Source organism: Aquila chrysaetos (genome assembly GCF_900496995.4).
Source record: "Aquila chrysaetos chrysaetos chromosome W unlocalized genomic scaffold, bAquChr1.4 W_unloc_1, whole genome shotgun sequence".
Taxonomy (NCBI): domain Eukaryota; kingdom Metazoa; phylum Chordata; class Aves; order Accipitriformes; family Accipitridae; genus Aquila; species Aquila chrysaetos.
This window is the reverse complement of record NW_024470321.1, coordinates 2,170,090-2,184,670: the sequence shown is the minus strand read 5'-3', so window position 1 is coordinate 2,184,670 and position 14,581 is coordinate 2,170,090. Positions and strand designations below refer to the sequence as shown.

Here is a 14,581-nt window from a genome sequence, read left to right as displayed (position 1 = left end):
CCTTCAGTGTTACTAAAGGACATTCAGTACTTGGCTCTCTTCTGTATTCCAAAAATGAAATACCTTGATGCATTAGACTGAAATACCTGAACTCATTTAAGCTGGTTTCAGAGACAGCACAGGATTTAAAACATACGTGGATACTCTCCTGGCTTAGTGATATTCTCAGATAATGATTTTTTGCTACAGTCGGCAAATAAGACTGCTTCTCCACAGTTACTAGCAGAGTAGCTCCTATATGTCCTTACACTGTGGTAACTAATACATTACCTTGGTGATCAGTTTGATTACTTTCTAGGACGTAACAAGTGGGAGAATGTTGGCTGCAACTGTAGCTAAAAAAGAAACTTCAGCACATCAGAAAGTATTCAAGAACTATTACAGTATGATTAAGATGTGTGTCCAATAGGCTAGCATAAGCAACAACATATTTGCCAACCACGCAGTGAAGAACAAACCCCACCTACACAGTGCTTTCCAGGCAGACTCATCCAGCTTATTCAGGAGATGGATCATGTTCTTTTGAACTACTCTAGTGAGGTGGTACTTGTAAGAAAAGATATGATATACAGTAATCCCCCTGATTTTGAGATGTGGGAGTCATGCACTGGATCTGAACCATATGCCAGCTGCTGACAGGTGGCAGTCACGTTAAGTGTAGTATAAACAGAAGTCTGGTATCACAACAGCTCTGGCCTTTCCAGAACTGCCCTTTGGGAGAAACTGAAGTGGCAATCAGTGAACTGAATCATTTTGAATGTCAGCAAGAGCAAGGAAGCACTATACTTTTTGCACTAGTGATGAAGCACTGATCTACACATACAATGCACTGCATGCATCAGTGATTTTTATATTAACTGAATGCAAGTGCAAAGCTGCATTGCTTAATTTCACACTTGCTTATCAAACTGACACAGCTGTTGGGTGTTACCAGGCACCTCTGCCACTTCAGTGGAGAGCCTGGGACATTATCTTACTGTCATGGTTTAAGCCCAGCTGGCAACAAAGGACCATGAAGCTGCTGGCTTGCTCCTCCCTGCCCCCCTCAGGTGGGATGGGGAGGAGAATCAGAAAGGAGAGAGAAAAAAACAAATAGAACCTCGTAGGTTGAGATAAGGACAGTTTACTGGGACAACACAAAAAGAGAAGTTACAACAACAACAATGGTACTAATGAAAGAATATACAAAAAGAGTGATGCACAGTGCAACTGCTCACCACCCAGAACCCGATGCTCTGCCACTTCCCCTGCAGAGCGACCACCCCCCAGTCTGCTCCCCAGTTATATACTGAGCATGATGTCACATGGTATGGAATAGCTCCTTGGCTAGTTCAGGTCAGCTGTCCTGGCTGTGCCCCCTCCCAGCTTCCTGTGAAAATTAACTCTATCCCAGCCAAACCCAGGACATTATCTACCCCTTATTCTATACCATCTACGTCGTGCCTAGATCCTACACTTTCCAATTAATCACCACCACTTTCCCTGTCTTTGAGATATATATACACACACACACACACAAATAGCATTCCCTTAGTCTATGGGCCATCCCTCTAACGTGTCCATCGATTTTATTTAGTCCATGACTTTGGGGCTCCATCTGTCATAATAGTCCTTCAGGGTAGGAGAGATGGTGTGTGGTGTTAGATTGTTGCATGCTGCCTCTAGAGCTTGTGGCTGGTGTATTTGGCACAACCCATGCCCATGATCTGCAGATTGAAAATGTCGATCTTGAGGAAATTGCTGGGCGCAAGTTCAAGTTCCATCACCACTGCACTTTGCTTGGTTTCAAAGTCCATCCTTCAGTCATTTGGGTAATTCTTACTGTAATAACCTTGATATGGCATATAGCCACTATAGATGTAATGACATTGTCCCGTTCCGAAGGTATGGAAGGGGGAGTGAGAATCGGATGCACCCGAAGCGAGATTAAGACACAAACGAGGTCAAATGTTGATATTCAAAGGTTAATTCATTTTATTGCTTACAAAAAGAGAAAAGAGGGAAATGATAGAAAAGGGGGAAAAGAAGCAGAGATTTCCTTAAGAAAAGCAAGTGATAGTCACCACCATGGATCCAGCTGCATCCCGTTGATCCTCTTCTTCTGTGGGGAGAGCTCTGCCTGTGCTTACCTAGTACCTGTTTTATGCAGTCCTGCCGGTGGGCTTTATGGTTGCTTTTCAGCAGTTTTGCTCAAACTAGGTGGCCATGGTAACGGCATATCCGCCTTGTAGGCTTCGCATACAGACATCTTGTTTAGGGGGTCGTTAGGCACCAGATCCCCCTCTAAGTGCCATGACCGAAGACATTCACAAATCGCTGCCATTATCATTGTGACTGTTCAAGGATAAGCCTAGTTTTGCTTCTTATCTTCCCACCGCAAGGCCAGCCAGACTATGTAGGCAGAGCCAACGTTAATCAGGCAATGGTGAGACAAAGCTGTTATCTCAGTCCTTTACAGATATACAGTGGCAGGTTATTTAGCAATTAACATCATACAGCTTAATTCACTAGCTATTGAAGGTTCCACCCCCACATTGCTTTCAATGTAGTCTTTAACAGTCCACTGTATCCTTCAATTTTCCCAGAGGCTGGTGCATGATAGGGGATATGATACACCTACTCAATGCCATGCTTTTTGGCCCAGGTGTCTATGAGGTTGTTTCAGAAATGAGTCCCGTTGTCTGACTCAATTCTTTCTGGGGGGCCATGTCACCACAAGACCTGCTTTTCAAGGCCCAGGATAGTGTTCCGGGTGGTGGCATGGGGCACAGAATATGTTTCCAGCCATCCGGTGGTTGGTTCCACCATTGTAAGCACATGGCACTTGCCTTGGTGAGTTTGTGGGAGTGTGATATAGTCAATCTGCCAGGCTTCCCCATATTTATATTTCAGCCATTGCCCTCCATACCACAGGGGCTTTAACCACTTGGCTTGCTTAATTGCAGCACATGTTTCACATTCATGGATAACCTGTGCAATAGTGTCCATGGTCAAGTCCACCCCTCGGTCACAAGCCCATCTATATGTTGCATCTCTTCCCTGATGGTCTGAGGTATCATGGGCCCACCAAGCCATAAATAGCTCACCCTTATGTTGCCAGTCCAGGTCCACCTGAGCCACTTCAATCTTGGCAGCCTGATCCACCTGCTGGTTGTTTTGATGTTCTTCAGTGGCCTGACTCTTGGGTACATGAGCATCTGTATTGGGTCTGGCTGAGATGGAGTTAATACTCCCCATAGCAGCCCTCATAGCCCTGTGCTCTGCATTGGTACCTAGAAAGGTGTTGATAACACACCAGTGTTTTGGCTACTGCTGAGCAGCGCTGGCACAGCACCAAGGCTGTCTCTCCAACATTTTTGCCCCCCCCCTCAATGGCAGGCTGGGGCAGGGCAAGATCTTGGGAGGGGACATAACCAGGACAGCTGACCTAAACTAACCAAACAGATATTCCATACCATATGACGTCAGCTCAGATATAAAAACTAAGTAAAGGGAGACGGAAGGGGGGGGGGGGCATTTTTGTCTTCCGGAGCAACCACCACACGTACTGAAGCCCTGCTTCCTAGGAAGTGGCTAGACATCGCCTGCCGATGGGAAGTAGAGAATAATATCATTTGTTTTTTCTTTGCTTTCGTGCGCGACCTTTGCTTTCACTTTATTAAACTGTCCTTATCTTGACCCACGAGCCTTTTGTTATATTTTCTCCCCCCTGTCCAGCTGAGAAGGGGGAGTGATAGAGCGGCTTTGGTGGGCACCTGGCACCCAGTCAGGGTCAACCCACCACAGCATCTACGTGATGTACTTTTACAACCAGATTCTCTAGCCAGGAAGCAATATCTTGCAACAACGCAGCAGCCCAAATGGGTTTACCTCTGCGCTGCCAGTTGCTCTGCTTCCATTGCTGTAACCACCCCCACAGGGCATTTGCCACCATCCATGAGCCAGTACAGAGATAGAGCACTGGCCACTTTTCTCTTTCAGCAATGTCTAACGCTAGCTGGATGGCTTTCACCTCTGCAAACTGACTCGATTCACCTTCTCCTTCAGCAGTTTCTGCGACTTGTCGTGTAGGACTCCATACAGCAGCCTTCCACCTCCGATGCTTTCCCACAATGCGACAGGACCTGTCAGTGAGCAGGGCATATTGCCTCTCATTTTCTGGCAGTTTATTGTACAGTGGGGCCTCTTCAGCACGTGTCACCTCCTCCTCTGGCGACATTCCAAAATCTTTGCCTTCTGGCCAGTCCGTGATCACTTCCAAAATTCCTGGGTAACTGGGGTTTCCTATGCGAGCCCGTTGTGTGATCAGTGTGACCCACTTACTCCACGTGGCATCAGTTGCATGATGTGTAGAGGAGACCCTCCCTTTCAACATCCAGCCCAGCACTGGCAGTCGGGGTGCCAAGAGGAGCTGTGTTTCAGTACCAACCACTTCTGAGGCAGCTCGAACTCCTTCATATGCTGCCAATATCTCTTTTTCAGTTGGAGTATAGCGAGCGATCCTTGATATCCTCGACTCCAAAACCCCAGGGGTCAGCCTTGGGTCTCCCCAGGTGCTTTCTGCCAGAGGCTCCAGGTAGGGCCGTTCTCCCCAGCTGCAGTATAGAGCACATCTATAACATCTTGTCCTGCTCGGACTGGTCCAAGGGCTACTGCATGAACAATCTCCCGTTTAATTTGTTCAAAGGCTTGTTGTTGCTCAGGGCCTCATTTAAAATCATTCTTCTTCCGGGTCACTTGATAGAGAGGGCTTACAATCAGACTGTAATTTGGAATATGCATTCCCCAAAAACCCCAAAATGCCTAAGAAAGCTTGTGTTTCCTTTTTGCTAGTTGGTGTAGATGTAGCTGCTATTTTGTTGATCACATCCATTGGGATCTGACGACGCCCGTCTTGCCATTTTATTCCTAAAAACTGGATCTCCTGTGCAGGTCCCTTGGCCTTACTTTCTTTTATGGCAAAACCAGCCTTCAGAAGGGTTTGGAGTATTTTCTTCCCTTTCTCAAAGACTTCTTCTGCTGTGTTGCCCCATACGATGATGTCATCAATGTATTGCAGGTGTTCCGGAACTTCACCTCTTTCCAGTGCAGCCTGGATCAGTCCATGGCAATGGTGGGTCTGTGTTTCCACCCCTGGGGCAGTCGATTCCAGATGTACTGGATGCCCCTCCAAGTAAAAGCAAATTGTGGATGACACTCTGCTGCCAGAGGGATTAAGAAAAGCACATTAGCAATGTCAATTGTGGCGTACCACTTGGCTGCCTTTGACTCTAATTTGTATTGAAGTTCTAGCATATCCAGCACAGCAGCACTCAGCGCTGGCGTAACTTCATTCAGGCCATGATAGTCAACTGTTAGTCTCCACTCCCCATTAGACTTTTGCACTGGCCATATGGGACTATTAAAGGGTGAGCGAGTTTTGCTGATCACTCCTTGGCTCTCCAGTTGGCGAATCAACTTGTGGATGGGAATCAGGGAGTCTCAGCTGGTGTGATAATGTCACCGGTGCACCGTTGTGGTAGCAATTGGCACTTGTTGTTCTTCAACCCTCAGCAACCCCACAACCGAAGGGTCTTGAGAGAGAGCCGGCAGGGTAGACAGCTGTTCAATTCCCTCCACCTCCAAGGCAGCTATACCAAGGCCCAACAGTACCCCTTCGGGTCCTTAAAATACCCTCTCCTGAGAAAGTCTATGCCAAGGATGCATGGAACCTCTGGACCAGTCACAATGGGGTGTTTATGCCACTCATTCCCAGTTAGACTCACTTCAGCTTCCAATACAGTTAACTCTTGGGATCCCCCTGTCACACCAGAGATACAGATGGGTTCTGCCCCTTCATAGCCTGATGGCGTTAGGGTACATTGTGCACCAGTGTCTGCTAAAGCCTTATATTCCTGTGGGTCTGATGTGCCAGGCCATCGAATCCACACAGTCCAATAGACCCGTTGTCCCTTTCCTGCCCCTGGCTGGAGGCAGGCCCCCTCTAGTCCTGGCCATAGTATTCATTACTCACTTTTTGCAAACATGAATCAGAAGTCCCTTCAAGAGGATCAGAAATGTGATCAGCCCTTCTACTTTGTCTGGGGAAGTGCTCACTGGAAACTGTAGCGGCATTTTTCCAGGAGGAATCATCTTTCCTGATTGCTTTTTCTGGCAACTCATGTACCCGTGCATCTAGGACTGAGGTAGGTTCTCCATCCCACTTCCTCATGTCCTCTCCATGGTCATGCAGGTTAAACCACAGGTTAGCCTGTCGTGTGTACCTTCAATCTCCTCTCTCTTGGGCAGAGGAACACTTACTCCTAATAGCTGCGATGCGGGCCCATACAAGTGGGGAGAAGGACATATCGACTTTGAATTGCTGGAACTCCCGGGACAATTCCTCTACAGCCGAGACACAGGCTCATAGGGAGGAAGAGATACTTCCTTCGTTTTGCCAAAATTGGACAGTCATGTCATCCATGATTTGTCCATAGCCTTCTTTCCAGGACATTACTGCCAATGAGTTGGCATAGGTTGGTGGTGCACTTTGTAGAAACTTCAGCTACATGGATTGTGTGCTGTCGTGGTTTAACCCCAGCCAGCAACTAAGCACCATGCAGCTGCTCTGTCACTTCCCCTCCTCAACTGGACAGGGGAGAGAAAATATAACAAAAGGCTCGTGGGTCAAGATAAGGACAGGGAGAGATCACTTACCAAATACCGTCACAGGCAAAACAGACCCGACTTGGGGAAAATTAACTTAATTTATTGCCAATCAAACCAGAGTAGGGTAATGAGAAATAAAACCAAATCTAAAAACACCTTCCCCCCACCCCTCCCTTCTTCCCGGGTACAGCTTCACTCCTGAATTCTCTACCTACCCCCCGCAGTGGCACAGGGAATGGAGGTTATGATCAGTTCATCACACGTTGTCTCTGCTGCTCCTTCCTCCTCAGGGGCAGGATTCCTCACACTCTTCCCCTGCTCCAGTGTGGGGTTCCTCCCATGGGAGACAGTCCTCCATGAACTTCTCCAACGTGGGTCCTTCCCACGGGCTGCAGTTCTTCATGAACTGCTCCAGCGTGGGTCCTTTCCATGGGGTGCAGTCCTTCAGGAACAGACTGTTCCAGCATGGGTCCTGCCAGAAAACCCACTCCAACGGGACTCCTCTCACCATGGGTCCACAGGTCCTGCCAGGAGTAGTGAAGTTTGTGAACTATGAGCTGGACAATCCACACAGCACTCTTTTGTTTTCCCACCCTCTTACCTCTCATGGGTTTCCCTCAAAAGATAGTCAGTTATAAAACAGGAACCTAAACGCTGCTGAGTTTATAGATCCCAGAGGGGATATGTAATACTGAGGTTTTGGGATCTGCAGAAAACCATGCATCATCATGGAATATATGTATCTCTATTGCTCAGTTTTCCAATGTTCTTCAGAGACCAGTTAGTTTTCCAAGTTTCCAAGTTAGTTTTTCAACCTGGGGTTTGAAGGTTTCTCTGTTATTTTGAGTAGAATTTTCTAAACACTATGCTTGCCTCAGTAAATCAAAGTTTAAATTCATGGAGCGAAACCCTTTCTGGTTCTCTAATTTCTGTCATGGATTTCTCATGTTTGCTTATTTATTTAAATAAATAACCTAGTTATTCAGAAAACTGTCTATATAACTGTTTAAGTCACTGGTTTTTTTCATACTTTATACAGCTGGAAGATAGAAAAGCACCCTTTGATTTTGGAAATTCAGTTGTGACTTTCATTATGAATAGGCTCAGCTGATTAAAAATAAGACTGATCTGGTTTTGGGGGGGTGGGTCTCTGGGGTTTCTCTTCTCCTGAGTCATGTCTTACTATGTCTATTTAACTTAACTGTGGGTTCGGATGGGAAAATCACACACTTTCTATACCTAAAATTTGCACTATTCTGGTCCTCCTTCCTGCATAGCATCTACTGACTTTTCTGTTATTCTCTTCACTGTATTCCCCATTTACTTTCTTGCACCCATTAATTCTTTATATTTGGTGCCATGTTGCCTGGATTCAAAGTCATTTAACAATTTGTTTAGCTAGTTTTGGGTTTTTTTATTATTATTATTGCTTCTATCTGTCCTTTTGTCATTTTTCAGCAGTGATTAATTATACCTTTTTTTTAATTGCCTTTTTAAGACAGTTCTTACTTCAGAGTTTCTAATGAATGTCTGTCAACATCCACGCACTGCAAGACTTTATAACTACATTTGTAGTACGCAGTTATGGATGACTGGTTTGTCAGATAGCTATTACCATGTTTGTACTGTAACTGAACAAATGCATAAGCTTTAAGAGAAGTGGAATAATTATTAAAATTATAATGGAAAGGTCATAATAAATCAAATGAGGATTTGGCAATAAGTTATGTGAAGCTAAATGATCTGTACCAGTTTATACTAGCCAAATTTGTTCTGACAGATTACTGCATAGAAAACGGACCTTAGAAATGCACTGTTTTGCTTTTCTTTAAGTTTTTTTAAGAGATCTTAGTGTTAGTATTCTGAGGAGTGATGACTCCTATCTGTGTATTGACATTATCAAGACAGATTTAGAAGAAATTTGAGAGTTCTGTTTAGTAATACCTAATTGATGGAATTTTCTCTTTCAGGTGGAAATAAGGATAACATCAGAGCAGGATGCAAGAAATGCGGATACCATAAGTCTGTGGAAAGCAATACGAAGTTACAGTGTTTCCTTCAATTTATGATGTTGGAAATGCCTTTTGAGGAGAGAAGAAAAAAAAAAGTAGTGTTCTCCCTTCTTGCCCAGACATTTTTCAGTTTAAGTTACGAATTTTTTTTTTTTTTTCCCCTATTCATTCTCTGGCTCCTCACACATATTGCTGCTTTTGAAAACCCTTGAGTTTTTCAGGAAAAAAAAAAATGGTATGCTATTGTATTGGGTTTGTGTGGCAAGGTTTTGGTACCAGGGTGGCTACAGGGGTGGCTTCTGTGAAAAGGTGCTAGAAGCTTCCCCTATGTCTGACAGAGACAATGCCAGCGGGCTCCAAGACAGACCCACTGCTGGCTAAGGCCGAGCCAATCAGTGACGGTGGTAGCGCCTCTGTGATAACATATTCAAGAAGGGGAAAAAAATTGCTGCGCAACAGAAAACTGCAGCCAGAAGAGAGGAGTGAGAACATGTGAGAGGAACAACTCTTCAGACACCCAGGTCAGTGAAGAAGGAGGGGGAGGAGGTGCTCCAGGCGCCGGAGCAGAGATTCCCCTGCAGCCTGTGGTGAAGACCATGGTGAGGCAGGCTGTCCCCCTGCGGCCCATGGAGGTCCACGGTGGAGCAGATATCCACCTGCAGCCCGGGGAGGACCCCATGCCAGAGCAGGTGGGTGTGCCCAAAGGAGGCTGTGACCCTGTGGGAGACCCATGCTGGAGCAGTGTGCTCCTGAAGTACTGCACGCCATGGAAGGGACCCACACTGGAGCAGTTTATGAAGAACTGCAGCCCGTGGGAAGGACCCACGTTGGAGAAGTTTGTGGAGGACTGTCTCCCATGGGAGGGACCCCACGCTGGAGCAGGGGAAGAGCATGAGGAGGAAGGAGCGGCAGAGACAACATGTGATGAACTGACCACAACCCCCATTCCCTGTGCCGTTCAGGGGGAGGAGATAGAGAATTCAGGAGTGAAGTTGAGCCTGGAAAGAAGGGAGGGGTTGGGGGGGAAGTTTTTTTTTAATTGGTTTTATTTCTCATTATCCTACACCATTGTTAATTGGAATAAATTAAATTAAGTTCCCCGAGTTGAGTCTGTTTTGCCCATGATGGCAATTGGTGAGTGATCTCCCTGTCCTTATCTCGACCCACGAGCCTTTTGTCATATTTTCTCTCCCTCGTCCAGTTGAGGAGGGGGAGTAGTAGAGCAGCTTGGTGGGCACGTGACATCCAGCCAAGGTCATCCCACCACAAACACTGGTTATATTGGCATTTTTCCCCTTATTTATTTACATAGTGTAGCTCTAACTTATGAATACAGTACAGAAGAGTCAATCTGCTGGCAGTAGTCTTTACATGCAAGTAATTAATATTTAATCATGTAAACAATAGTACAAAACTGCCCTCTTGAGTATAATAATTGGGAGTTTTCTTTTATTGTCATCTTAATTCTTGTATGTGTGTAATCACTTCCCTCATCACTGCTCATTAGAGACAAATATTGTCAGCTGCAAGACCATCAAATTTGTCATACCCATTTCTCTTAGATTTTTGTATGAGATAAACACATTAAGATTTATCTGAAGGCATTACTGTAGCATTGTTATTGATCATGTGATATTTTAAAAGCTTGAAGCTCTATCTTACTGTCGTACTTTCAGTTTTCTGGAGGTCTGTACTATTAGTCTTTTTCTTACTGAAGGTTGAAAAACACACAACTTGCTTATTCCATTGTTAATTGATCTGTATTATAAGCATAGTGCTTTTCTGGCACAATAGAATAGTTAGAAAAGTCATCATTCAGTTGGACATGCAGACTGAGATATCATAAGCTTTCCAGTGGATGCTACTATATGAATTCTACACTAAATTTGATTTGTGACATTATATAAATACTGAAATAAAAAATAAACATTATTCTTGTGGCATTTTCCTTCTTTAATTACTTATCAAGCTGTATTTTATTTTTTTTACTAGATGTTCCTCATCAAGTGAAGCTGAAGAGGATGGGCCAAAGTTAAAAAAAACAAGTCACACAAAAAAGAAAGGAAAAAGGAAAAAAAGAATAAATCTAAGAAAGAAAAGCATCATAAAAAGGAGAAAAAGAAGAGAGTAAAGGAATAAAGTTCATCTTCTGATAGTTCAGACAGTTCTAGTAATGACTGAGGTGCTGGCCTATTTTTGCTTTCACTTCTACAGAGAGGATGATATTCCTTTCAAATATAACCTGTTTATGCTTTGCAGTGCTGTTGAGATATATATATTATTTTTTTTAAGAAATCTATTTGCAAATATGAGTGCTTCAAATTATTAAATGGACCATTTGGGGAAAAAAAAAATCTACTCTTCTATTTCAAGTTTATTAGTACTCAACCATGCAAGTTGAACTAGTTCTGTACTCTTATTCTTAGTTCCGCTGTGATTAGTCATGTTTTGAATCCTTTACACTAAGATATGGTAAACTTCAATTTGCAAGTCTTTGCGTAGAAAGATTTGGACTTAAATATGCTTAATGTTGGAATGGTTAAATCAAATTTGGAAATTCAAATGAGATTTTATATTTTATTCTTTAAATAGATATGTTTTGCATAATATTTTCTACTTACATACGCTAATCAGTAAGTGCAAATATGAAATAGCGTTCAGGTCCAGAGAGGGGAAAAAATGGGCAATGAGAAGCTAAAAGAGATTACTCTTTGAAAATTATCTTCTAAAATTGATCTACTAATAGACTGTGAAACACAATTACACATTCTTTTGGCAGGATCACTGAGAGCAAGCTGAAAACAAAAAAAAGCAAACAAAAACTATCAATTTTTCAAAGTCCATCCTTTCTGCCTAGGTTTTGTTCTTTTACAGTTATGGCCATTTCATCTTTGACATAGATATGAAGTGCCACTTCTTAACACTAGATGACTATCCAGCAAGATTGTTTACAAAGTTCTAAGTACTGTGTTAATACAGTACATGGTGATTAATGCCTACTGTGGTGGGTTGACCCTAGCTGGATGCCAGGTGCCCACCAAAGCTGCCCTCTATCGCTCCCCCTCCTCAGCTGGACAGGGGAGAGAAAATACAACAAAAGGCTCATGGGTTGAGATAAGGACAGATAGAGATCACTTGCTGATTAACATCGTGGGCAAAACAGACTAGACTTGGGGAAATTAATTTAATTTATTACCAATCAAACCAGAGTAGGGTAATGAGAAATAAAACCAAATCTAAAAACACCTTCCCCCAACCCCTCCCTTCTTCCCGGGCTTAACTTTACTCCCTGAATTCTCTACCTCATCCTCCCTGAGTGGCACAGGGAGATGGGGAATGGGGGTTGCAGTCAGTTCATCACACATTGTCTCTGCCGCTCCTTCCTCTTCAGGGGCAGGACTCCTCATGCTCTTCCCCTGCTCCAGCATGGGGTCCCTCCCACGGAAGACAGTCCTCCATGAACTTCTCCAACGTGGGTCCTTCCCACGGGCTGCAGTTCTTCACAAACTGCTCCAGTGTGGGTCCCTTCCATGGCGTGCAGTCCTTCAGGAGCACACTGCTCCAGCGTGGGTCCCCCGCGGGGTCACAAGTCTTGCCAGCAAACCTGCTGCAGTGTGGGGTCCTCTCTCACCATGGGTCCACAGGTCCTGCCAGGAGCCTGCTCCAGTGCGGGCTTCCCACGGGGTCACAGCCTCCTTTGGGCATCCACCTGCTCTGGCGTGGGGTCCTCCACGGGCTGCAGGGTGGATATCTGCTCCACCGTGGACCTCCATGGGCTGCAGGGGGACAGCCTGCCTCACCATGGTCTTCACCACAGGCTGCAGGGGAATCTCTGCTCCGGCGCCTGGAGCACCTCCTCCCCCTCCTTCTTCACTGACCTTGGTGTCTGCAGGGTTGTTTCTCTTACATATTCTTACTCCATATTCTCACTCCTCTCTCTGGCTGCAGTTTTCTGTTGTGCAAGAACTTTTTCCCCTTCTTGAATATGTTATCACTGAGGCACTACCACCGTCACTAATTGGTTCAGCCTTGGCTGGCGGCGGGTCCATCTTAGAGCCAGCTGGCATTGGCCCTATTGGACATAGGGGAAACTTCTAGCATCTTTTCACAGAAGCCACCCCTGTAGCCCCCCAGCTACTAAAACCTTGCCATGCAAAACAAATACACCCACATGCACTGAAAGAGGAAATCCAAAGACTGACAATTGACAAGAATCATGAAGTCTCCATTCATTCTAATAAAACTCCCATTGAATAGTTAAAAAGCAAACAAACAAAAAAACCTCTTGTGGAACATGAGCAATCGATCATGTTGAAGTTGGTAGCAAAATTTACCATTTGCTGTCAGAAGCAATGTTAAGCATATCATAATTTTATAATTGGATTCTGGGGAATCCAATTTATATCTTGCACTGCAGTAGGATACAGGTTCAATGAAGACTGATACTTTTGAGCTGAGCAGATTTTAGGTGTACAGTCCTACCGTATTGTAGCCTAAACCTCAAAGTGCCTACATTTACAGCTTTTTAAAAATGCTCTTCATGCCTGTGGTTTTGTTTTTTGCATAGGCACAGTACTGCTTCCACTTAAGCTTTCTTAAGAATGATAACCATTGTCTATGTTTTTCACAGTGTGTTAGAGCATTGAGTTAGTACAAAAAGTTTTATGCTATTTTAGTGGTTACTGTATTTGGCCTGAAAGTGGGATACCTAGAGCTAACTCCATCCTTCAAACTTGTATGTGCTAGACCAGTACCCTCATTATTGGGCAACTCCACTTGTGCTGTAGATGCTGTGCTAGGGAAAGTTAAAGATTGAAATACTCACAGAAGCCACAGAACGAAGAGAAATAATCTTTAACCCTCTATGTAGGTCTCTCAGTAGAGGATGGCAAGAGCCCTTGTATCTGTTGTTTTTCTTACTGGCTTTGGTCCAATCTCTATTTTTTCATGTCATATACCATGATTTCTGGGATGGTCTTGGATAATATAACAAGAAAGACTGGACTCCTTAATTAGCTGATATCTGTGCATAATGTAAGGAACATTTCTTTCATAAGTGAGACGGGGAACCAAAAGAACCTTAGTAGATATAGTAAATATATGAATGTAGATAGGAATTGTTTAATAATTATCTAGCTTATAATGAAGTTAAAGAAATTTCAATAGAGGTAGACGTGGCCCAAGAGGATGAGAAGTGGTGCTTAACGTTTGCATTGTTGGCCCAAGGGGATGAGAAGTGATGCTTAATGTTCGCATTGTTGAGGCTGACTGGGACAGGAGATAGTCCCTGATAAGAAGCAGCAGTGACTCCAAGAACCAGCCAAGACCAACCTTGTGATTTGGACAAATGCCAAGGGACAACTGAGTCTGCGCAGGGACAGAAGGTTAAGAGTTCACCGTGAAGAAGACATACAGCCTTCATCTTCACCACCACCAGACGACCACCATAAGGAGGCACTGCGCAAGCGCAGTTGAGAGGAGACTATGGAAATAACTTCCTAGAGCTAATTTTAATATGAAGCGGGGATAGGTAATGCCTATGTATAGGTGTATTGCGAAACTCTATGTATATGTAACACTTGACTGTATAAATTTGAAGCGAACTGCCAAGTCAGGCGCGCATGACTTTGGTGGGACTACCCCCGTGCTGCCCAGTGCTGAATAAACATACCTACTTTACAATCTCACTGATTGTGGAGTCCGTTTCCGCACGTCATAAGTACTAATTTAACAGCTTCTGCCACCCTGTTCACTCCAGTCTCCTTAGTGCTGCTGTGGATATTGGAGCTTATTTTTAACTGGGTTAATTCTCAAAGCCAGTCATTCTGTGGAGAGCAACAGGGGAGTTGCAGGCTACTAAAGCCAGTACTGTTGACAAAGGAAATATTTAATCAAGCCACAGCTTAAAACACAAGTCATTG

At 44.3% G+C, this 14,581-nt stretch overlaps 1 long non-coding RNA gene across 1 annotated transcript; it reads left to right on the top strand.

The window, feature by feature from the left end:
• Positions 1–1,192: 1,192 nt before the first annotated feature.
• LOC121232886 lies at positions 1,193–13,867 on the top strand. The gene is made up of 3 exons (XR_005931742.1): positions 1,193–1,203; positions 12,553–12,556; positions 13,718–13,867. It is a non-coding gene; the product is annotated as an uncharacterized LOC121232886 (long non-coding RNA).
• The last annotated feature ends 714 nt before the right edge of the window (positions 13,868–14,581 follow it).